Here is a 25305-nt window from a genome sequence, read left to right as displayed (position 1 = left end):
TTTTGTTACCAGCAATAATGTGGCATACACATATAGCCAGTCCTATGTTGCCAGTATAACAGGTGAACATGTGGCAGGAGGCATGCAAGGTATGGAATTCATAATGCAGCCAAAGACCAATATAAAACTACAGAGAGTAAAAGTGCATCATTTTCTTTTCTTTCTACAGAGAGTAAAAGTGCATCATTTTTTTTTCTTTTTTCTTTCTCTGGATTACCTCATGCATAGAGGACTACATTATTGAACATTATTTATATAACTGACTGATTTAATTAACAATTACTAATCACTAATTCTAACTCATTAACATTATAATGTAGTCCCATGTATAAAGTGAGGTGAAAATACATATTTTGAAATTTGTTTTTAAACGTGCACTGGATTTTTCTCTCTTCTTTTCTCTTGCTGTGTTGAATGCAGAAACAGGAAGGCAGCAGGAAATCGAAAAAGATACAGTTATTATATCTGAAGCTACCATTGTTTGGGACATGAGGGTGTTAACAGAATACATTTTTTGCTAATAGGATTGGAAGGAAGTGTATCTGCAGTAGTGCCACGTAGGCAGAATGGGACGGTGCAGAGTTTTGCTGAGGAAACAAGGACTGGGGGAGAGTTAGTTGGTGTCTGGGCTTTGAAGATAAATGTACATGGTCACTAAGCACTGGCTGAGAACTACTCGCTGTGCATCCCAGGCACTGAAGATTACAGAAGCTGTTCATGCCGACTGAGCCTGTCGTTCTGAAGCAAGCGGAGAGCAAGGTCATGTGGGAGTATTTCAAACAAATATTTTGGTAAGCGGAGAAATTGATTGGGATCACTGTGTGCTGTTTTATGAATGTGGTCTAAAATAATAGGCAGTCAGAGTAGCAAAGCAAAAGAAAATATCCTGCATTTTCATGTGTCATGTGTTGATTCATAAAATGTGATGCCTGTTTTTGAAAAGATTTATTTGCACTGTATCTGGGGTTCTGTTTTTCTCTTCTCATTTTGTTAGAGGGAGATATGAAATGTAAATGGTAAGAACGGTATCATGACATTGTAATTGTTTACAGTATAAGATATATACATCTATGCTTCTGAGTTCTTCTGAATTCTTTGGTAATAGCTGTTAATTTGTTCATGCAGATGGAGGAATAGATAGACTTAGCAGTGATAAATAGAAGTATCCACGTGTTCCACCAGTGCATGGTGTCTGGGGGAATATAATACTATATATACATTACTGAGGGTCTATGAACCAGTAATGGGGCCATGGACGCATAGTTCACTGGTGTAGATAAATCAGTGATAACAGCCACAGGTTGCAGGCGGCACTCTATGTGAAAGTGTGGCGTCCCTGAATGTAGGTCCAAGGCTCTCTATAGATCACAAGAGTATTATAAGAATAAGGAACGTTTTGTGTATGATGGGGCCATAAATAGGGGAGGAAAATTATGCTCACTACCAAATAATTTACCACCAGAAGATACTGCCAATAGTGTATATTACTAAATTATCCAATATAGTGTAACAAAATATGGTCACTTGAAGGAGGTAATGCCAAACCCAATCTAGATGCAAGGATAAGTTATCACCAAATTACCACTCTTCTTTGGCTGTAAGAAAATACCACCAGACCCCAAATCTACACAAAATACCCTACAGACCTCAACATCCTCCTGGATGCTTCTAATCTCTCCAGTGGGCTCTTCCGCAATCAACCTCTAAATTTAGGCAAAGATGGCGCTCAGCTTTACTCGATTCATTACCTGATTTCAATTTGAATGAATGCGCAGGCACACCCGCTGCCTAGCAATGAGCCGATGCAAGGAAACACCAGGAGAGAGAGCAAATGAACACACACGAGGAGGGAGATGAGAAAAACAGAAACAAAGGTAAGCCTCGCAGAAATCTAACCCTAAATCGATATGTTCATCGGAATAACTTGTAGACACTTAACATGTCTACCCACACGATTGAAAAGCTAACAAGGGGTCATTTTCCTCACTGGCCAAATTAGGCACAATCCTAATCCCCTCAACAAGTCTGAATGTGACAATGCCTCTAGAGCCAACGCTTCAGCGTCCTTGACAACCACTTCAGAAGTGGACCAGCACAATATCACCATTTGATGGAAAGGTACAAACAACTGCGCAATATAGATTATAGAGGGAACGTGGAACATGAGTTACTGCCACAGGGCAAAATGACAATAGCAACTTGAATGTGGAATCTTAATTACCACTGCAATAAGGGAATACCATATCTAACGCAATCACTTGTCCACAGACATTGTGTACTGAACCTCTACAAACGAAGGCAGAACTGTTGCTGATTTCTTTGACAGGAAGATCATAAAAACCAGTTCTTGTGTTCTATCCCATGGAATGGAAACTAGGTGAGTCAATGTCAGTCTTGTTGAAATAAATGAGACAAGTCACAATGTTGAACTAATGCCGGCCTCGATGTGGGACCCAGTGCTGTTTTCAAGCGAGTGATCCAATAAGAGACCGACTTGTGTCTGCCCTACAAACAAATTCTTGATACTATATAAAAAGTTTTCACACACAGAACTGGTGAACACATTTCCCTATACATGTGAAGGGCATCACAAACGTGTTATTATGTGTTCTAAGATCAGTGACAAGAGATTCATTGATCGACTGAATATGCAAATAGAAAAAATTATTAACCTACATTTTGAGTGTTTCCACAACACTGATACCAAACTGTCCTTACTTTCACTTTTAGAATGTAACCACATCCCTAGATACCCTTACCCGAAGGGCAATTCAGCCCAAAACGTATAGTAACTAATAGGAGACGTCAGTCTAAGAGAACTCATATCTACAAGAACTGTAACATCTTTCCCTATTGAGATATCTGGATTAACAAAACTTCTAGTACTACAGTGTTGTGACATAAAGATAAAAATGCTAGTGAATGTTTTCTTTATGTACACTTGTCTGTGAAAACAACACATTAACTAATTTAAATGATTAGTTATGTATAAATGTAAAGAACCACTGAGTATGAAATAAATGTCTTGCCTTTTTCTTATCAACTTGTTACAAATGTGTGAAGCAAATTCCTTCTTAATTATTGAATTTTGTTGTACAAAAACAAGTAAAACATATTTTTATAACTTGGAATTTGCCAAACTAAATTTTGTAATTATATTGTTTTACAATTATATTGTGCAAAGTGTGCCCTAAATCTGCCCTTCGATGACTTTGAAAGACCTGTTCTTTATACAATCCTTCTGCAGTCTCTAGCTCTCCTGTTTCCTCCCTGGCCCTCTATATGGCTCTGGCTTCTCACTTCACCACTAAAACACAGGGCAGCCTGTCCTCACTCTCCTCTTCCTCTCACTCTACCTCTCTTGGCCCCCCTCTGGCCACTTCTTCATCTCCTCATCCTTTCTCCTCTTTCTCTCTGACTACACCTGACAATGTTTCTAGACAAGTCTGATCTATGAAAGTGTAATCCAAACAGGTGCTCCCTTGCTCTTACAGAACCATAAATGAACACATTGACAGCCTCGCTCCAGCCTTGGCTGATTTCTGCAATTACTCTTCCACCACTGGTTCCTTCCAATTTCTCCTCAAGCATTCCCCAGTACCACTTCCGCTGGGTGTACCTCAAGCCTGTACCCCACCCCCAGAAGACTTTCAAATGTGGCAACCTGCTCGATGTCATTACTCTCAACTCTCGCTCTGCTGTCAAACACTCATCTGACATCTGCCACCCCTCGAAGAACATGACCTGGATGTCCTCGCTCTCCCTGAGACATGATTCATGGCCAGCTCTGTCATGAGTTTTAACACTCTCCTCCCTGATGGCTACAAGATCCTCTCTGAACCCAGAACCAACTGAATCAGAGGTGGAGTAGCTCTGATCTTTCCGGAATGGGTACCTGCTTCTGTCATTCGTATGCAGTCTTACTTCTCCATGAATGCCTGGTCTTCAGGTGCTCTACCTCTCCTCGCCTCTCTCTGACTCTGGCCACCATCTACAGACTCCTGACCAGGTTGTCCTCTTCCTTTCAGAGTGGGCTGACCTCAGCTCCTCTCTCCTTGCCTCTACCTCTCAACTTCTCCTCTTCAGAGACCTCCACATCCACCTGGTTGCTTCGTATCACTTCACTTGGTTCTTCTGCAATCTCTGCAACACTCTCTCTCTTTCCATTCTACCCTCTGTTCCGACACACTCTGCCGGACACACCTTGGATGTTCTCATCGCCTCAGATATCCCCCTCTCTAACCATCTTACCACTCCTCTCTCTTGGACTTGCCACTTTCTACGTTCCTCTCACCTGAAACCCTCTGTCCCTCAGGCAAAGCCCACCCAGCGCTTCGACCTACCTTCTTGGTCATTCAGGCCATGGAGTGTGTGTCAGTGGATGCCTTTTCCTCTACTTTCTCTTCTCCTCCTACTCCTGCGGATGGCTCACACTCTGACACAACCCTCTCTAACCTGCATCTTTCGATCTCCAATGCTTTGGACATACTTGCCCCTGTCATGAGAATCCTTCTGAAGCCTACCTCCAACTGCAACTCCGACCTCGCCAGCCTGAAACACAAGTGCAGGATGGCTGAGAGGAAGTGGAAGGCTTCTGATGTATCCTCTGTTGTACTGGCCTGCTGCCTGCTCCAAAGGCAATACAGACTCTCTGTGCTGTCCAGGAAGAGAGTTGACATCCAAGTCGCGTCTCAGTGGACTCTAACAACACAGCCAAACTCTTTAAAATCTGCAAGGAGCTGGCCAATCCTTCTGCAGTCTCTTCCTCTCCTGTTCCCTCCCAGGCCCTCTGTACGGCTCTGGCTTTTCACTTCACCACTAAAACACTGGACATCCTGTCTTCACTCTCCTCTTCCTCTCACTCTACCTCTCTTGGCCCCCCTCTGGCCACTTCCCCCTTTCCTCATACTTTCTCCTCTTTCTCTCTGACAACACCTGACGATGGCTCTAGACAAGTCCGAGCTATGAAAGTGTCATCCAAACCGGTGCTCCCCTGCTCTTCCAGAACCATCAAGAACCACATTGACACCCTCGCTCCAGCCTTGGCCTATTTTCGCAATCACTCTTTCACCACTGGTTCCTTCTAATATCTCCTCAAGCACTTACTTGTGCACCTCCTCCTTAAAAAGCCTTCTGCCAACCCTACCTGTCTGGTAAACTATCCCCCGATCTCTATCACTTCTTTCCTGGGCAACACTTTCATTCAGCACAGCCACTCTGATCGCTACATCATTGCTCCCCGTGCTTATGCCCATGGTTGCTACCCTGTCCCACTCCATTTCTAGCTCCTGAGTTTATCCAACATCCCCATCCCTGGGCACACCGTCATGTTGGACTGCACAAAGCAGGCAGTCCTACATCCTGGCCACTCCTACAGTTGCCTACCCCTAATGCATCCCCAGATATAGGCAAGCACTCTCATCCCCACTCCTCCATGGAACCAACTGTGATCCAGACACCACAGAATCCTGTGAGCACAACCTTGTGCATGCCCAAATTGTGCTGATAGTCTATCTTATCTAAATCAATGTGCCATGTTTCGACCACGCCTACCACCTTTAGGGGCACATCCTGTACTGCAAGTGCACTTGGCTTACCTAAGATATCTCTTCCTCACCGCCGGTCCACTGCTAAATGTAACTTTGTCAAAGGAAATAAACCCAAACACCACAGGGCTTACCCAACCACTAGCAGCCACCAGTCCGCTGTCCAACGTATTGTGCATAAAGGACAAAGTGCTGCATTCACCCCAGTCTCATTTCGAAATCCCATACAACTACTTCTTCAGGATCTCCACCCTCACTGACCTGTAGCCACCCACCCACACTAGAAAAACGCAAGTACAACATAGGAGTGAAGCTCCTCCTGACGTCCCAGACATAGAGACAGAACCGCCTCTGAAATGCCTCCCACTCCTGAGCTCTCGCTTCACTCAATAGGGGCCCCAGACTCGCTAGATTCAATTCTCGCACAAGCCATCCACCACTATCGTGCTCTAGGGAAGTATATCAGTCATTCCCCCAGACCAGACTCTTACCTCATTCTACGCAACCTGACAGCCTAAAATGTGCTCTAATAAATGTGCGCTCTCTAGGAGCACATGCAATCAATGACCATAACCTCTTACTAGAATACAAGCTCAACATTCTAGCCATTATGGAATCATCGCAACACAATACCTCAGGTCTGCTTCCCTCCCTAGTCATCCCTCCAAACTATACTATGGGCCTCATTACAACCCTGGCGTAGGACCATGGTGCTAATAGCCAATAATCCATGCCAGATTCCGCCATGGTGGATGGCGGATTTACCGCCCCATTCCAAGGTTGGCGGGGCGGTAAATCCCCATTCACCATTGCCCCTTCCCCATTCCCATTTTTGCCCCATAGGGCTCAATGGGGATGGGGAAGGCGCTAATTACGGCACCATAAATTACGGTGCCGTAATTAGCACCAAGGTCGCTTAGCGCCTTGGACTTTAACGCCTGCAAAAAGCAGGCGTTAAAGTGTGAATCTGGCGTTAAGGGTTTAACGGCACCGCAGCCTTTACGGCGCCGTTAACCCCTTAACACCAGGGTTGTAATGAGGCCCTATGTGTAGGGCTGACCACCTCAATGCCATAGGAGGTGGTGTAGCCCTTATAGCGAAATCCTCTTTACAGATAAGATCCTCACCCATTCCTAGCACCTATGGATTCGAAATGCTGCTACTAAACATTACTAACAAGCCCCAAACTACGAACAACCTCCTCCTACTCTACCGACAACCTAATGGCTCCAATCGCCAGACCTGGACATCCCTCTCTTGATCACACCACTCATGAGACCAATGACCAAATTCATTATCTTAGGTGACATCATGGATTTAATGATGCACCAGATCCCAAAGCATCTGCCCTTGCACTAGCCTTAGAAGACATTTACTTCACTCAACTGATAGACTCTCCAACACAGATCAAAGGGCGAATCCTGGACGGGATCCTCAGGATTAATGCTATGATAGACATCACTTCTATTAGCGCAATACCATGGTCTGACCACTTCTTAATGCACTTCAACCTCGCTATTGCCCACTCCTTTCACTGCTCAGTCTCCCACGAGAAGTCCAGTATGTGTCAGACATACCCATAAATTGACACAAGAGGGTTTGAAGCCAACACTCTTGGCTTCACTCAATTCCTGTTCCCCATCCTCTAACAAGAATCCACAGAACATAGTCAACCATTACCATGCCTGTCTCTACCAAACCATAGATAGGCACACCCCTATCATAGCTAAAACTCCCAAACTTCACAACTCTAATAACACTTGGCTTATGGAGGAACTCGTCACCCTACGCCAAAAGAAGGAGCTCTCGAACATTTATGTAAAAAGCATCCATCCCCTAGCAACTGTAATTCCCTTGCCACTGCTTGCCATACGTATAAGACTGCAGTTGTTACACTCAAGGCTAACTCCTACAATGTGCATATATACAATGCAGGCTCCAATACTAAAGAACTATTCTCCATCCCGAGAGAGCTTGAGACTCCCATTCCTATTATCCCGACAATCAAGGCGGACAAATCTGCTCTACCACCATACAAGACGCCCTGTCACACAAAATTGACTCACTTCAGGAGAACATTAGTGATAAAATGCTTGTCTTGCAGCAAAAGCCTCCAGACAGATCATACTCATCGACCACAATGTGGACCCGTCCAGCTCCTTAATGCCATTCAAGTTTAACCAAGTCACGCAAGAGCAGGTGCTAGCCACCATTGACTCTCTAAAACCTTAATAATATAACATTACTTCCTGCCTGACAACATAGTGAAGCTCTGCGCTCCTATCCTGGCACCCATCATTACCGACTTTGATAATGCATACTTCTCAACTAATGAGGTCCACTCAAACATCATATCAACCTGTATCACCCATCTCCTTAAAAAACCTTCCCTTGAACCATCTATTCCCACAAACTACCACACCATTATCACGCTGCCCTTTCTGCTCAAGATACTTGACTGAGAAGACTACACACAAGTCCAACAATTCTTTGAGCAAAAACACTTGCTCAGAATAAGACAATCTGGCTCCCACCCTAAACATAGTACGGAAACAGCGCTTTTGGACCTAAACATCCAAATGGATAATATCCATGACGCTGGCAACTTAGCCATCCTCCTCCTCCTAGACCTTTCAGCTGCCTTCGACTTAGTCAACCACAACACTCTCTGTCAACACCTCAGAAAGCATTTCCATTTCCCACCTGAAGCCATTGCCTGCATCCACTTATTCCTCAGTGAACACACCTGCAGAGGTTTCATTGGTGAGGCAGCGGCCAACCTCATCCCCACACTACTAGGTGTCCCATAAGGCTCCTGCCTCTCACCCACACTTTACAATACATACACTAAGCCCCTATTCGATCTCCTAGATTTACTGGGCATCATCTACACACATTTTTCAGATGACACCCAAAAACTCATCCCAATCACAGGTAACTACGCCCAAGACACCATCACAATCAACACAGTGTATAGCACTATTCAAAATTAAATGACCACACACAACCTTTTTCTAAACGACAATAAGACTGAACTCCTCATTTTGGGCTTCCCGTTCCAGCTAAAAAACCTTGATACCTCCTTCGCCACCCTCTGCATCGATGGTACCTCCATCCCAATTCTGAAACAGATCAAAACTCTGGGGGTCCACTTAGAAGCAGAGATAACTATGATCAGGCATATTAATGCACTTTCTTCCACCATAGCTTACAGATTCAGTCTCATATCATTGAACAGACAATTCTTGGCGCAAAGCAATTGCCTCACGCTTGCACGAGCACTGATCCTCTCAAAAATGGATTATTGTAACATGCTCCTTATGGGCACCTCAGCCTCTAATCTGGCTAAACTTCAACTGCTGCAGAATAAAGCCCTGCAAGCTACCCTTGGATTAAATTGATCAGACCACGCTTCGGCAACCAGATACGAGGCGCACTGGCTGCCAATCAAAGCGCCGATTGACTTTAAAACCCTAACACTTGTCTACAAGTGTATCTGCAAAGAGGCACCCACTTACCTCAACAGCAGTCTCTCCCAGAAACTTCCAGTTTGCTCGCTAAGATCCAGCTCCAGTATCTCCTTCGTTAACCCTTGCTACAAGAGCAAACTCCCACACTCTGGAAAACTCTCCGCCGTGATACCCTAGGGGTTGGGCATTATATAAATGTTTATAAATAAATAAATAAAAGACACACATACAATTCATATTGCATAGTCACATGAATACAGATACATTTATGTATGTATTTATTGTGTTTATTTATTGAACATGTGTATGGTGCCTATCCATCTGAAAGTGTTTCCAGGCACTACAAGACTAAGGGGGAGGGGAACAGAGAAGAATAAACAGCAATACACGGTCCTACTAGACTTTGTAACATTTAGATCATGCAAGTGCAGCAAACAAGAAGTGCAGGGGGGTCAGGACAAAGGGATGTTAAGGGGAAGGAGAACGGGGTGACAGGGAAGGGGGGCAGGGGCCTACGAAGTGCTGAGGGGAGCCCAGAAGGCAAGTGTGCTGGGGGACGTGATAAGGGTAACTAGTGCGAGGAGGGGGTGGACCAGACTCAGAAGTCTAGTCAGGGAAGGGAGCCCGAAGGCAAGTACTGGTAAGGGGATGCTGAGACAGACTTTTTGAGGGAGGGCCTGGCCCCTCCACATTAATCAAACATCAGCAGTAACACAAACTCAAACATAAACATAAACACACACACAGACACACAATCCACCCTTCCTGAACACAAATAAATATAATAGATTGCTCTTCCCCTCCATCACCAGAATCCTGATGGCCTCCCCTTCCATTAACTGCGATGTGCAGCTGGCTTTCCAAGAAAGTACAACTTGAAAGCACAATAACAGCCAAGTTCCCTCAGTGTCTTTTGCTCTCCGCTGTCCAAGTGTATCCCCAATAGCTACAATTATTATCAAGATACACTTATACCTTCTTGTCGTGTCTGGCAGAGGTTGATTGGGAAATTAAAGTTGGTCATCCCTCTACGTTTGAGCTAGAGTAATGGAAGTGGTGAGTGACAAGGAACTGGTGACTAAGTATTGCGGGCAGGGGAAGCGGTGCATGCGAGGCAAGGAAGAGATTGAGTTAAGGGTTTAGAGGTGTAAGAAAAGGGGAATGGAGGTCTGAAACCTGATGGAATGGTGGTGAGGGGGACTTGAGGTGGTGGTGACGGGTAAGGAAAATTGGGTTAATGTGACAGATGTCCAAATATGGAAAGGTAGGTGACTGTTGCAGAGATTTGTGCCTGAGCGCATGCCATCACACCTGGGTGCGGTATGGCTAGACTTATTTCTTTTTTCTTACAAATTGATGCATACTTTCTTTATGAACGTATTTTTCAGTTAAGACTTCTCTTATATTTTTAAAGGTTGCTTTATCATGAGACTTGGTGCTTTGAATGCTGGATTTATTGAACAGTGCACTACCGGGCATTCCACAAAGCCCTACAAACCTTGCTCGTCAATTAATCACACCCCATACGCCGGTACTTGTCTCTGCCTGTACTAAATGATGCTGTAATCATGCATACAATTTTCCAATCTGACGCCTACTGTAACCATGTATAGATGCTAGCAACAACTCACTGTAACAGCACCGCAATGCGTCTGGGCTGTTGTGCATTTTATAAATGGAAAAAATAAAAATAAATAAAATAAGCTAGTTTAGTCCTTGAATAACTATGTTTGCAAAATGTGTTTGGTTGACTTTAATAATGAAAATGGAATAGGAGAATATGACACATCCCCTGCTGTCTGATTTGAAACTTTGAAACCAGAATTCCAGAGTGCAAATCACCTCCTTCAACACTTCCCACATTATGCAATCACGTGCAAATACATTTTCATCACTGTGGCTGATTTTGCTTAACTAACTGTAGGGAAAGTCTCACTCATATGGGTTTATAATGTATAGTGTTACTCCACAAGTAACTATGCAATTAACTGTTTATACACATACCTGTGGGGAGCCAGGGTGCCAAGTGAGGGTCTTATATTGTGGAGGGGTGGGCAGACAGGGTGCAAGGTATGGGTATTGTGTTGTGGGGAGGCAGGTCCCCAGGCATGGGTCTATGGCAGGTGTGGGTCTTTTTCTGTGTCTGCTCACGTTCAGCTCTTAGAGCTAAGCCTGCTGCCCTGACCCAGATATGGCATGGCTTTACCAATGAATTGTCTAGCTTCCCCACCTCTTTACATTGGTCTAAAACTAAAGATTGGAAGGGATGGGAGGAGATGTGGCATGTTGTCAAATTGCAAACTGGGACACGAGGAAACCTGTGCCCAAATCCCAGCTTTCTCATGTCACCCAATTATATTATCCTTTTAAATCATTTCACTACATTTGGTATCTGGAAGGGGGGGCTGGGGCCAAGGTCTTTAAGAAAGCACAAACATACTGAAAGACAATTTGCATAAAAGGAACATAATGTCAATAAGGTCTTCTGTATATACTTGAGAATGTGTCAGGGGAGGGGTTGGTATTGGCTTTACTTCCACTGGAAGTTGGGGCACTGCATTGTGGGCTTGGGCCCCTGCACCATGGACCACAAAATTGTACTTGCCCCCTCCACCCCCCCAGGGCCAAAAGCTGCAATCCCCCTGGCAGTCTGTGTACTAATTATCTTGCAGTTCCTTTACAGCTTGAGGAATGGATGACACCTTTCTAGTCTGTGGTGTCTGGGGTGTGTCAATGGGGGAAGGGGATCAACACTATAACTACCATAGTAAATTAACTCAAAACACAACTTGCGCAATCACATACTAATCTTGTCAGTCAGATACTTCATATCCCAAGGACATCCTTTGCCTAATGCTGGCAAATCAATGTCCGAACCTGAAGGAATTTTATTTAAAAATATGTTTTTATTGTGTTTGGTTAATGTACATCAACCTTTACAAATACATAAACCATTAAAAATAAAACATGCCAAATGATTATAGTTCCTAATCAATAAAATACAATTCGCACTTCATTATAAAATATCAATATTACAGAAACTATAACAACTTCATCAAGCTCAAAAATGGCACAACGGCTATTGACAAAGACATACAAGAGCTGCTTACAATCCATTGCCACAAACTATCAGATTCATTCAAATCCAGTCTAGTGACAAATGCTTTAAAACATATTATTCACAGTTCTATTTGATTTAGACAATCCATAATTAGATGTTTCTGGGCCGATTCTCATCTTGGCGCAGTGAGCGTTCTAAATAGCATGACTCACTGGGCCATTTCTTGACGCCCAGACAGCACTGCTATTCTCATGTGGGCCTGGGTGTCTTCGCAAAGCACGACAGTGCTTTCGCTGTAATCCGCCTGTTTCTAGTGGAAACAGGCGGATTGCAGAATCTCAGCAGCATTTTCGTTAAATAACGAGGGAATCGTTATTTAACGAAAATGCTGCCGAGAACACAATTCCTATACACCAAAGTGAGCAGCTTCAACATTGCAGGATGTTGAAGCTGCTTACTGTGGTGTATAGGAAAGTGTTCATATACACCCGTGTGGTGTATATGAACACTTTCATTTAAAGCGAGCAGCTTCAACGTTGCATCCTGCAACGTTGAAGCTGCTCGCTTTGGTGTAAATGAAAGTGTTCATATACACTCGTGCGGTGTATATGAACACTTTCATTTACACCAAAGCAAGCAACTTCAACGTTGCTAGGTTGGTTTCCAACCCATCCTAGCAACTGCCACATGTATTCCGAAAGTGGCGCATTTCTTCTGACTTCGGAAGAATGCGCCACCTTCAGAATCGGTCTTAAGTACCGAAAAGGTTGTTAAGCCTTTTAACGTCCTTTTCGGTACTTAACACCTACATGAGAATCGGGCCCTCGGTGTCTCAATGTTTCCAGTTCAAGGGGGTTCTCACAGAAGTGACAGAAAGATATTAAGTGTGGTATTAACTTGTGAATTGATACAATTTCCCTTGTCTACACAAGGTTCAACCTATACCTCATAAGATTTGTGAGAAAGGACTTACTTGTAGATTTTGTCAAACAGTGGGCTAGGGTACCCTGCTTTTTATTATCATTTTTACGCTGCTTAAAAAGTGGATAGCTGTTCACACATGTCTATCAAATCATTCTCATAGATTGTTTAACCCCTTTGGGGCTCTCAATTAGCAACTCTCTGGTTAAATTCATTTCCCTTAATACTTCTTGACAGTTATTGGTAAAACACATCATTACATTACTCCTTTTTTTATTACCTTAGACACTCGATTCAAATCACTAAAAAAAAAATCCACTGGGGTACCATAATGTTCCTATGAAAAGAGAATTTAATGACTTAATGGCATGCTCATAACAAATTAATGCTGCTGTTACACAATTTGGTCATTTTAAAACTCTCTTCTAGATCCCTACTTCTAAAACGTCCAATCCCTCACAAAACCAATCTGGCAGCCTCTCAATTCCAACAATGTTTTTAACATAAAATGTCATTAACGGTTTGATGGTAAATTTCTCATATTGCACATAAATCCTCCCTTTCTGGACTGCCAAATCGTTCACCTCATGCAGCGCGTTGTACTAGATAGCCACTTTGATTGACTTGGAAACAACAGGAAATCTCAAATACACCAACTTGTCTATAATATCTAGCTTAGCCTTATCCACAAACTAGATACATTTCAAGGGCTCACCGATGATCTGATTACAAAGACCTTCGTTTTACCCTTTACATATTGATGGAAAGCATTGATCATCTTCAGCAAGCCAACGTGTGTTCTGTCAAATGCTAAGGAATGTTGGGCCACAACTGTTCCTGGAGCCCACTTTATTATTTGCTGTGGTTCATGTACCACAATTCCCAGTAACCATCTCAGACCTATTTTGCATGCCCTCAAACAGTGAAAATTGTATTCCCTGTGTCGTCACACCTTATATCCTGATGCTCCCCATGTGGGGTATATTTTGGTATACGTGGGTTGCGATCCTGCCTCTTGGACTAATTTCTTCCTTGAAAATGATGATCCACCTTCTGTATAGGCTTAGCAACTTGTTTCCTACATTTTTGACAATTGACCTAACAACCAGGCTACTGACCTTGTTTTCAAATAATCAATGCTTACATTTTCACTAACTAAGTAACACTGTTCTATGTGGCTCAAAGCAATTGTTTAGGCACAGATGTCTTTGGGACAAATTAAAGGATTCTTAAGCTAATATTTACTTGTGTCCAGCTACATACCCAGAATATCTTTACTTGTCACTACCGCTGGATCAAATCTTCCAGAAAAACCTGACAAACGCATGGATGAGTCAGTGCCCATTTAGCACCTTTTCATCTTTTCTCTAAACCGGTTTACATTGCATGTTTCCATGCATATGATATAACAACTCACATTGGATGTGTTAGGAGAACCCAAACTAAGGAGGAACGTGAATGCTGCAAACGTAATGATTTTTGTATTTATTGTGGTAAACTGGACCTTTATTCTGCAAAATTCGCCCTGACACTGACACGGATCTCCTCTCTGTTTTCAGTGGTCTTTACTTCTAACCTATGCATAAGACATCTGATGGAATAAGTGCCTTAACCGATTTCAATGACAACATACCTTGGTCACCCATGTTATAGGTAAGCCTTTTGTTTTAGAGGTGTAAAACACTCTAAACTAGAGCATTTAGATTACTTTCATATAACTAATAATTTACTTATAGGTAGATTTAACGCAAGTTGGAATTACTTTGAATACTGGTGCCAATCTCTCAAAAAGGTTACCATCATACTTTTCAGAACTATCCACACTGATTATCTTCAGTAGCCCAGTTTGGGTAAGACCATTATTTCTTTGATTTGATATACTTAGACTGTAGCTACTCTATAGATTAAAAAGACTGTATCGACATTGCATCATATATACTCTCTCCCTTAGGTAGGGTGTTTGACACCCCTAAGGAATAGGACATAGAAACCTAGTGATCCTAGACATCACCAGAAACAGAAGTTCATGTATTCCTTAAATATATGAAATACCAAGGTCAGTACCTTGCTCATCAGCTATCTTTAGTACTGTTTCTTAGAGGGACTCTAACTAGCTTAGACATCTATTTCAACAGATGTATCCATACTATGTGAATCACAATCAACCACAGATAATTGATCAGATATATTAATTATGTCTTGAACATAGCTTGTATACTATGTAAATATTGTAGAACTCGGACACAACCAATGCATTGGGAAAGTGACATGCTCTGAATAATGGTCAATATGACTTTGCCGTTATGAATTTTTTTTTTGTTTAGTTGACAACAACTTTTCAAATATTTTTACATTTCATTATTGCAATTACAATTATTACATCATTTTCATGCAGTTACTTATTACAATGTTACAAACTTTTAACTTAAAACAAAACACATTAAAAAAAGTTTCACACTTCAACATTTCCAAAAAAAAGAATCGATCACAAAGAACATATCCTAATAATTATTCTGTACATAGAGGTAAGATCGTATCTAAATATTGCCCTTTGGCAATTTGCACTGTTATCCGCGAATTTGAAAATAAAAATTGCCATACATGATCTTGATCTAAACTGCAGAGTGAAGTTAATGCTCTCTTAAAGTACTTTTCTCGAGTCACTCTCAATTCTATACACTCTACTACAAGGTGTTGAAGAGTCTCTTGTGAAGAGTCTCTTTTTGATTATGATCTAAACAAAATCAACAGTAATTTTGTTCAGAGGGTAAATTTTTCCTTCTACATAGTACATCACGAGTGTTCCACAAGTTTAATCTGAATCTCAGATATTTTGCCCGTACTATAGGAGAAGGGCATTTTACCAGGTATTCTGCCATTACCCCATATTTTTTGAACCAAACAGAAGACTATTGAAATCTTTTTATAGAGAGCATTTAGTGAGGTTATCTGCCCAATCTTTTTGAAATATTTTCGTCTTAGCCCGATTTGGATTGGTGATTAGGAAATCTATAGTAACATCAACATCGGCTAACCTGTCTAGAACATGATTACGCCAGGTGATTGGGAATTTGGTCTTGGATGTTAAGAAATGATGTGATATTACTGAGAAGATGGAGATGTTTTTTAGTCCCACCAAACACTTTCGGAGTAAAGCACATTGTTTCCAGATCACTTGCGAATATAATGACAAAATGCCCAATTCATAGCATATCATGGCGATTGGAGTGCTGCTGGGTAGATGTAATACCTGTTTCGAATAACTAGACTCCAAAAGATCCCAAAAGGCTCAATTCTTTGGTATTGCACTTTCTACACCACATAATCTAATGGGAATGATCTTCATTTTATAAACCAAAACAGTGTGTTTAATAGAGAATTTTGCAAATTTTCCCATTAAGATTTACGTTTGAGAAGTTAAGGCCTGGAGCTTATTTTTGAGATCAAGTGCATCTTGCTGTACAGATTTGGCATGATGGATAATTACACCTAAATCTTTACATTGCGGGACTGTGGCCAATGTCTGATTCTGCAGTAACCATGTTTGGTTCTATTTCGTGTTTTATTACAAACCACAATTTGTGTTTTTGTTAGATTAATTTCTAAATTGTTGAGTTGCACATATGTGCCTAATTGCTGTAGCATTAGTTGAAGGCACTTTGGAGTTTGCGAAAGGAGGAGCAAATCATCCGCATATAATATGTAGGGAATCTTTTGATCTCCAAGTTTTGGTGCATCGCCATCGCAGCGTGCAAGTGAGGCTCCAATGTCCAAAATAAAGAAATTGAACAAAAACGAGACAAGGGCACAACCCTGTTTCAGGCGTCGATAAGTAGTAATTGTGGGGGACACTTTGCCATCCAAGGTTAATCGCACTTGCATTGTGGTGTTTATATGAAATAACATGAGCAAAGATATTAATGTATTAGGACATTCATGAAATTTCAATTTAGTGAATAGCAGAGCCCTGTCCACAGAGTCAAATGCGGCTCTGAAATCAATGAAACACAAGTAGAGCACCTGACCTCTGGCAGCAAATTGTGAGTGAATCATAGAGAGGGCTAATATATTTGGAATCGTTCCCAGTCCTTTAACAAAGCCTGCTTGAAAGGGATCTTTTCATTTTTTTTGCTGCAACCCAATCATTTAACTCTTTAAGGATTAATCGGCAGAAAATTTTCCCTGGTGCATCCAAGAGAGAAATTGGCCGATAGCTAGTCAGAGTTTGATGATCACCTTTTTTATAAATAGGGACCGTGATGGCCTGTGTCCACATCTTAGGTAATGTCTCTGTATGATTTACCGCTGTGAAGATTTTACACAGTATCGAGGACCAAATCTCCAGGTGTGTTTTCAATATGTTATTGGATAAGCCATCTGGTCCGACTGCCTTTGAGTTATTATGTGTTTTGATAAGGTGTAGAATATCGGATTGGTCCATTTCTAGATTAAAGTCAACTGGAATTTCAAGGTGCTCCAGGGTCTTTCTGCCTACGGTTACCATGCATAAGTGTGATACCCAAAGTTGTGTATTTATTGGAGTGGATTGCATTTCTATTTGTGAACCCACTATTGCCTGATTTATATAGGCCCACATTTTTTAGATGTTCTTACTTGCCAAGGTCTTTAGCATGTTAGCACCATCTTGTTGGAATAGATGTGATCTGTGTCCCTTAATCCAATTTCTATACCTTGTTCTGATCTGTTTTGCTACAACCATCCTGCTGGTGGGGGGACAAGATGCCAGTTTTCTCAAGTTACTGCGATACTGTGTTTTTCTTTGCCTTACAGCATTATCAAAGTTGTGCATATGTTGCACTGCTAATTTTCTATATGTTTTTCCCTGTTGAAATGCTTGCATAGCATCTCAGTAAACTATCGCCCCTTCCCAGCTCTATAGTCATTGCTTAACCCACTATGAGTCAAGAAATTACTAAAATGCAACAATTTGTCCTCCGACCATCAGAGGCGGTTCCTTTTAGCATTTACCACCAAACATCCTTGTGCGGATTTTCTAAAGGCCACTAGATTTGACACCACAACCCCCCTCTTGTACATCAGAGAATATTGCCATTATCGCTCCCCTCTTTAGGTCATATTGGGTTACTGGTGGAGGCCTGCATGCCAATACTAAAGAGTGTAGAGCTGGACATTTTTTAAGGCCTCGCACTACATTCTTAGAGTTACTGTTTTAAATTTCATTGTTCGATTCCAGACATGTTTTTGTGAATTTTGTGCGGTTAAATTGCCTACGGCAGTTTCGATTAAGTGCATAATAGAACTAGATAGTTCTGATGGCAAATCACCAGCTTTTAAGTGCGCCTGCCCAATTTGGAGCATATCACTGTTACTAGAAGGAATTATACTACTCAAAGAGTTGTTCTTCATCCCAGTATTCTGATTCATTACTGCATGGGAGGCACTTTGCACGGGTATATATGTTTTTACACTTTTTTGGCTATTCTCCGATTCCTGGCGATGTAGCTTATGATCATTGCTACATTTACATGACAGGTCCTTTGCATTAAGATGCGGAATGTGTTTTACAGGATCAATGAGTCGTGTTGGAACTTGCCCCCTCATATATGAATCTACTGCTTTCCTAATTCCAGCCCTATGAGAGTCTTCAATAGCTTCAGTAACTAGTCCTGATGCCTTGCCTGGGACATTCAGCAGTTTAGCTATTGGATTGGGTTCAAAAGTAGTTGGATGCCTTATTTCATCCATCAAGGCATCCAAGGGTGGATAATGCATGGCCTGTGCTATGCTAGGTAACGCAAGTCCATTTGTTTTTGCTTGCTTTTGTTGACTATATTTTTTCTTTATCGCTTGTGCTTTTATTAGGAATTGTGATTGCGTTAAAACATTGTTTTGATGGCGCCTTCCCTATATTCTTTGGGGCTTGTTGATTTTTCGGTAGTTTCATTTGGACCAAGTTATTATTATTATTTTTGTTTTTTTGTTTTTTTGTTTTTGTTAAAGGAGCTCCTGGTGTAAATATGATGTAATTCTTTTTAACTTCCTTACTTAGGATATGATTTAGAATAGCCAAGTTTGGAGTTGGGTTCTTGCCCTCTGAAGCCAAGTCTGCTTCTACCGTTACATCATAAATGATGTTCTTGATGCATGGTATCAACTGCATATTTTCTTTTTGACCCTTAGATAGTGGAACTACTTTTGGAAGCTGCTCCTGGGGCAACTGAGTGTTTGTTTGACAATCCACAGAAATTCCATGGCATTTGTGACTTGTCACTGGATGTTTTTTAGAACTATGTGATTCCAACAGAGGAGGCCTCAAGCTTTGTCATGCAAAAATTTTTTGTAAGCTCTCCCCTTGCATGTGTAATTTTTGATCACATGCTTGGAGGTGATTTCCCAATGCGTGGATGGCAAAGTTCATCGCCTGCATTGTGACTTCTAGAAAATTATCAGACTGATGAATAATCACATTGCCAGTATTTGTACTGTGATTATTGGTCTGAATTCTAATAGGTGACATATGGTTAGTTGAAGAGACCGATTCCACACTACTGTGTGTAGCCTCTGAGAACATCACTGGCAACCCAGATAAATTATCTGGCATGAGATTGTTGGAGAAGACAGAGTCATTGGTTTCTAAATCAATAATTGCCTCATCAGGTACAATAATAGGCGAGGTATACTTTAATTTAACCTTACAACTAGATGAGGACTGGTTTTTTTTTGGAAATGAGGCCGGCCTTCAATTTAAACAAGGGGAGCTATTAAGTCATTTACCAGTGGTGCTGGAACACATACATCACTCTCTGCATTTGACATATTATGCGTCGGGTACTGTAAATCACAGCACCCAAATTTATTTCCTCATTCGTTGCTTTCCTTGCTCTATGCGCTGATAACGTGCCACTACAAAACTTTCTAATATCAGAGTTTGTCAGTGCTCCGCTATTGATATTGCCTCTGCGAGGGGTGTAACATGAGTAACTGTTAGGGCGTTGCCGCATAGTGGACTGTTCGCTTGCCCTCGCCCTAATCGGCATACCTGTTTTTAAGGTCACCCGGAAGTCCCTGTTCCCTCGCCGCCGCGTCACCTCGGCGAATAGGCAAAGAGGTACTTCCGGTACTTCGCTCGATGCGCGCACGCTGGTGAGTGCAGGATGATGGATTTATAGGCGGTGCCTAAAAAGTGGGCGTGGCTAAAAGTCCTGTCACACTTTATATGCCACAAATATGCCCAACGTTCTGGAAAGATGGAAAGAAAAAGGTAATATTATTATTGATATACCTCTCCTCCAGCAGTATATAAACAGTTTCAATGATTAAATGTCCATACTACCATAAAGTCTGCAATGATTATAATGTAGTCCAGTGTCAGCAAGCCAGCGCGCTGAGGCAAAGAGGTACTTCCGGTACTTCGCTCGGAGCGCACGCGCTGGTGCGCATGGGATGATGGATTTGTAGGCAGTGCCTAAAAAGTGGGCGTGGCTAAAAGTCCTGTCACACTTTATATGCCACAAATATGCCAAACGTTCTTTCCTGTTTGTCGCTAAGTACTACGCAGGACCTCTAGACAGCAAAAGCCTGATACTGATGAATTATTACTTTAATAATGAAACATCTTTAATTTAATTTTTTTCATAGACATTTTGTGAATGTACACAATCCTCCCTGAAGAAGAGAAATCTTCTCGAAACGCGTTGGGCCATATGAAAAAGAACAAAACATTTGTTTTGAAAATGAAAATCATTGTATAACTTGTATGACTATTACTTATGATCAAGATTAACCAAATATGATTCAAAGATTGTTACACAAACACATATTGAATATCTATGACAAATTGTTGGGCTTATTTGTCTAATATTACCGGATACCCATTTTTTGTGATGTTGTCCATCAAAATACAAAATATTTAATGTTCCTTGTTCCGTTTTATGAGATGGGCACGGGAGACTAACCGAACTCAGTTCCAACACTTCTAGACTCAGGTAATGAGCACAGGCATGTGAGTTGTTGGGTGTAATTTGGGAGGGTCAAACAACAATTTGACTCTGGTTTGCCAGTGTGTTCATCCGTCCGTTCTTTGAACTAGATGATCTTTGGGTTCATACAAAGTCTGGGTTGGTTTTGCATACATCAAAGGGCCAAAATGCTTGAACAGGATAGATAATATGTGATCTTTTCTTCATAGGGTACTTCTATGACTTATTAAGCCATCTTGCGATGGGAAAGGAGATGCCCTATCTGATACACCATCTAGGAAAGAAGGTCAAGGTAAGCCTGCCAAGATTATTCTTTCTTCAGAAGGATTTGTTTGTATCTCACCACTCCCCTGGCCCTATTGCAAGAAATCATACATGGGTGCATATATGGTTTTCAGAACTGCAAACCAAATGGACCCAATTTAATTGATCAAAGGCCTGCCTTACAAGGATATTCAGCAGCATCAGAAAGATGTACACACTTGCCTCTTGTTGCCGTTATGGTAACATGTTAGCTTGTGATCCTGGTAAAATGATAATGTTGTGTTATTTATGTAGCGCTTTTGCCAAAGCGCTGTAAATTGAACATATTAACATACATTTATCATCTCAACCAGTACTCATTTATCGACCTCGAAAGGCGAAAGGCTGAGTTGGCCTTGATGGGATTCAAAATTGCGACCTGCAGGTAACACATAGATTGCAGCAGCAAGCGATCTTACCTGTAAAAGGAGGACATGTCTACTCTTTGAACGATGATGTTGTTGACCAAACGTGAAAGAAGACATTATATCATATATTGTAATCCCATGTCATATGCGCTTAGCCCAAAAAATACGATCGTGCTCCAAAACATATTTTGATTTCCAGTCCATTATCTCCAAGTCCCTGTAATATCAGAACTCTTGAGTTTTTTGTTGATCTTCTTTGTTGAGGTTTGACACCATCACTGTAGTCATTGAATCCTTTTCTTAGATTGGTCATCTCATCCACCACAAAAGAATATCTCATGCTGCCCAACCTTTTCCTTCAGCAATTACCGTGGATTGTCAACCAACCTCATCATGGATTACAATTTGCTTCACATTTTTTGGAGAGCTTTCACTAGAATACTAGATCGGGTCTTCCTCCATGCAGAAAAGAGGGTGGGGGGTCATATGGAAAATCTGAAGCAGTCCATGGAGCAGTATCCCTGGTGCTTTATCATGTATGGCTCTGTTCTCGTATAAGAGCTGCCCTTAATCTTTCAGTACAGCATCGGTGGTGTTTGGTTTCTGATTCCCATGGACCATATTACTGTATGTTGATATGTTATCCATGGTGTCTTCCAGGCATCCTCCGCTAAGAGAACACCTGGAAGAGACTACGAAATCATGCAAAAATATGTCTACGGACACCAGTGAGAAACCCCTGTTTCTCAGCTTGGGTGATAAGCTTGTCTTTCCACCAAGAATTTAAAGATAACTGAAACCAAAAAGCTATTACCAAGATATGTGGACACTTGTTCCATCCCATGAATAATAAACACATCTTGTGGTGGAATGCTTGAAATGAACCCCAAAATGGAAAAATCCTCATGCCTTGTGATGATTGGTTGTGGGTCGTTGGTGATGGCCCTGCAGGCCCACCGATCCCTCTAACTCCATGAAAGACGAATCCGGTGTCATCATGTGCTTTTCTGCAATGCTTGCTCCTTTACATAAACCTTGCCTTTGTCACTTAGGCTGCTCTGCTCCATTACACAGGATCTCTGGAAGCACGCTAGGGGGTGGACATGCGTTGCACAGAGGTGGCTGCATGGTCCTGTGCTGTAGCCACTCATCTCTATCTGCTGCCGGGGCACGGTTTAGGGAAAACCTGTGGCACTCTTGCATCGTGGGGGTGTACTATAGACAAGGACACAGTATGGCATACAATTAGAACAGCAAGGCTGAACTGTGTTAACTTATCCTATGCTACATTTCGTCACTGCAGCACTGGACCACATTTCCCAGTATCAGGTAATAATGTCCCCATACATAATGTCCCCATACATAATGTTGCCAGGAAAAGCCATTGGCAACATTATATATGGTGACATTATTTATGGGGATGTCCCCTACACCCATTGTAAAAAAAAAAAAAAAATGCAGGGGTTGCGGAGGTGTCCCCCGCATGTTCAATGTAATAATGTCTCAGCCAAAAATTGTGACTTTTTTATCAGGAGACATTTTTGCAGGGACATTATTCCATGGAACCAGATAGAACACTCAGCTCCAGCAAGTGTTCCAACTTCTGGTTCACCAAGACTTCCGCCCAAGATGTATGCGCGCATTGTGGACTTGGTTTGCATGTACAGGCAGGATGACACCTGTTGAAAAGGGGACACTTGTAAAATGATAAGCATGGCCTTGCGCGGCTGGGACAGCCACTTCTTGAGGTTATTTGGGTGCCAAAATAGTGTGGGTTTGTGTCGATTAAACAGCTTTTACTGGGATAGGACAAAGAGCTGTTATTTGAAGATTTCCTACAGATGTCTGTGCTATTCCAGTAGTGGTTTTGATTGATCAGTCTGATGTACAGTGTTATATACATTGTTATATCAGAGATGTGTTTGCAACAATTAATGGCACATTTTAAAGGCGGTCAATGCTCTAAGCCTAGGAAACAGAAGAAGTGTAAGTGCATTTTTACCACCACTTTTTCCAATCTGCTGGATTTTGTTTCATTTGGCAGGTGGAATCTGGGCATACACTTAACACAGCCGTCTGCTTTTCCCATTCACACAAGTCCACCTACATTACTGCCAGTATGTGATTTTTTTTATTTATTTATTTTTTTTTGTAACTTCTTTTTATTGAAAAATGTGGCACATATAACATCATTCAACAATATAGAGCATTAAATATGGACCAACATACTCTGAAACAGTATTGTCTTAATAGGGCCCCTGATGGGTCACCACCCCGTTCCTTTGAACTGGAACTAATTTTTCTTAGATTGTGCCGCCCCACCCCCCTCGGTCCCCAAATTCAACCGATAACCCATGTTCACCAAATAATGTAGTGAAAACTACAAACAACGTAATACCAACGTAATAAAAGCCTCTGATACCTGTGATTTTAAAACCTCCTAAAAGCTGTCGGATTCCACAGGAGTCCACTGTAAATACATCCTACAATCGCTATATGGAGGTATTTACCTATTTTCAAACACATAGTGGAAAAGTGAGGTGTAAAGGTGTTTTTGCTGCGTGTATTTAACAGTTTAACGCTACACATTTGAATGTTTTAAAATTGCATGTAACAGACCGTGCAGAAGCACGTGGTCCTCTCTGCGCACCGTTCTATGCAAATGAATATGACCCTTATGTTTTAAAAAGGGATTTTCATTGTGGAGAAAACAGCAGAAACAAGTAACTTGTCATCTTAATTTAATGAACATGACCCTAGTACCAATAAACTTAACACAATGAGGGCCTGATTAACAAACGCGTTTTTCATTGGGAAAACTCCATTGAAAAATGCTTTGCAACAGCTTTTCATTGCTGTTAGCTTGGAGAATTGAACTGCACATTCTCATGTCTGATGCTACACAGCTGAAGATAATTGTGCGTCTGCTTCTCAAGTCAGCATGTTGAGGATGAGGTCTATAGTCGGCGCAGGATTAAGTTAAATAAAAAAAAACACACTGTTTGGTGCATTTGCGAGCATTACCACATGGTAAGGCTGCACACGTCCTTGCGTGTCCCTTGCCATGGTCACCGGTTGTTGTTTTTTTTCTTTCAGGCCACCATGGAAAGGGAGAAGGGGCTACAGAAAGGATGACGTGGTAACTGCCCACTGCCTCAGGGCTTATTGCATAATTATAAAATGCATTCAGAGGATTTCGGATTCGCTCAGGGGTCCATGCGCTGTTGGGATTTCCACTCTGCGATTTGGTTGTCCTCCCGGTGGTTTCAGACCACCTTTATGCCAACAGAATATCTTTTAAAAACCAAACACAAGAGCCGATTTTCTGTGCCGCCTGCTCGGCCGCGCTCATTCAGAACTTTTCGCATTCTCGCAGTATTAAAATGATAAACATTATGCGCAAAAGATCAATTTGAAATTCACGAAAGGGTCCATGAAAGCAGATTGTGCGGATGTGCGTCAAAATCAGTGACAAACGTCCCTTGGTGTGCAACGGAATAGAGTGGAACACAAATGCAGCTGCAATTTGTCTCTTGTGTTTGCTGTGGGCTGATGGAGGCGTACTCCGAGGGGACAAAGAAGAGAACTGTTTCTTTATGAACTCTCACTGCATTGTAGCAGTGTCTTGGGGCTTCCGAACCGCGAGGCAGTCTGTCATGTTTCCAGCATTCTGCT

Source organism: Ambystoma mexicanum, chromosome 8 (assembly GCF_040938575.1).
Source record: "Ambystoma mexicanum isolate Mex_15411 chromosome 8, UKY_AmexF1_1, whole genome shotgun sequence".
In the NCBI taxonomy this organism is placed as follows: domain Eukaryota; kingdom Metazoa; phylum Chordata; class Amphibia; order Caudata; family Ambystomatidae; genus Ambystoma; species Ambystoma mexicanum.
Note: the sequence above shows the minus strand (reverse complement) of the source record.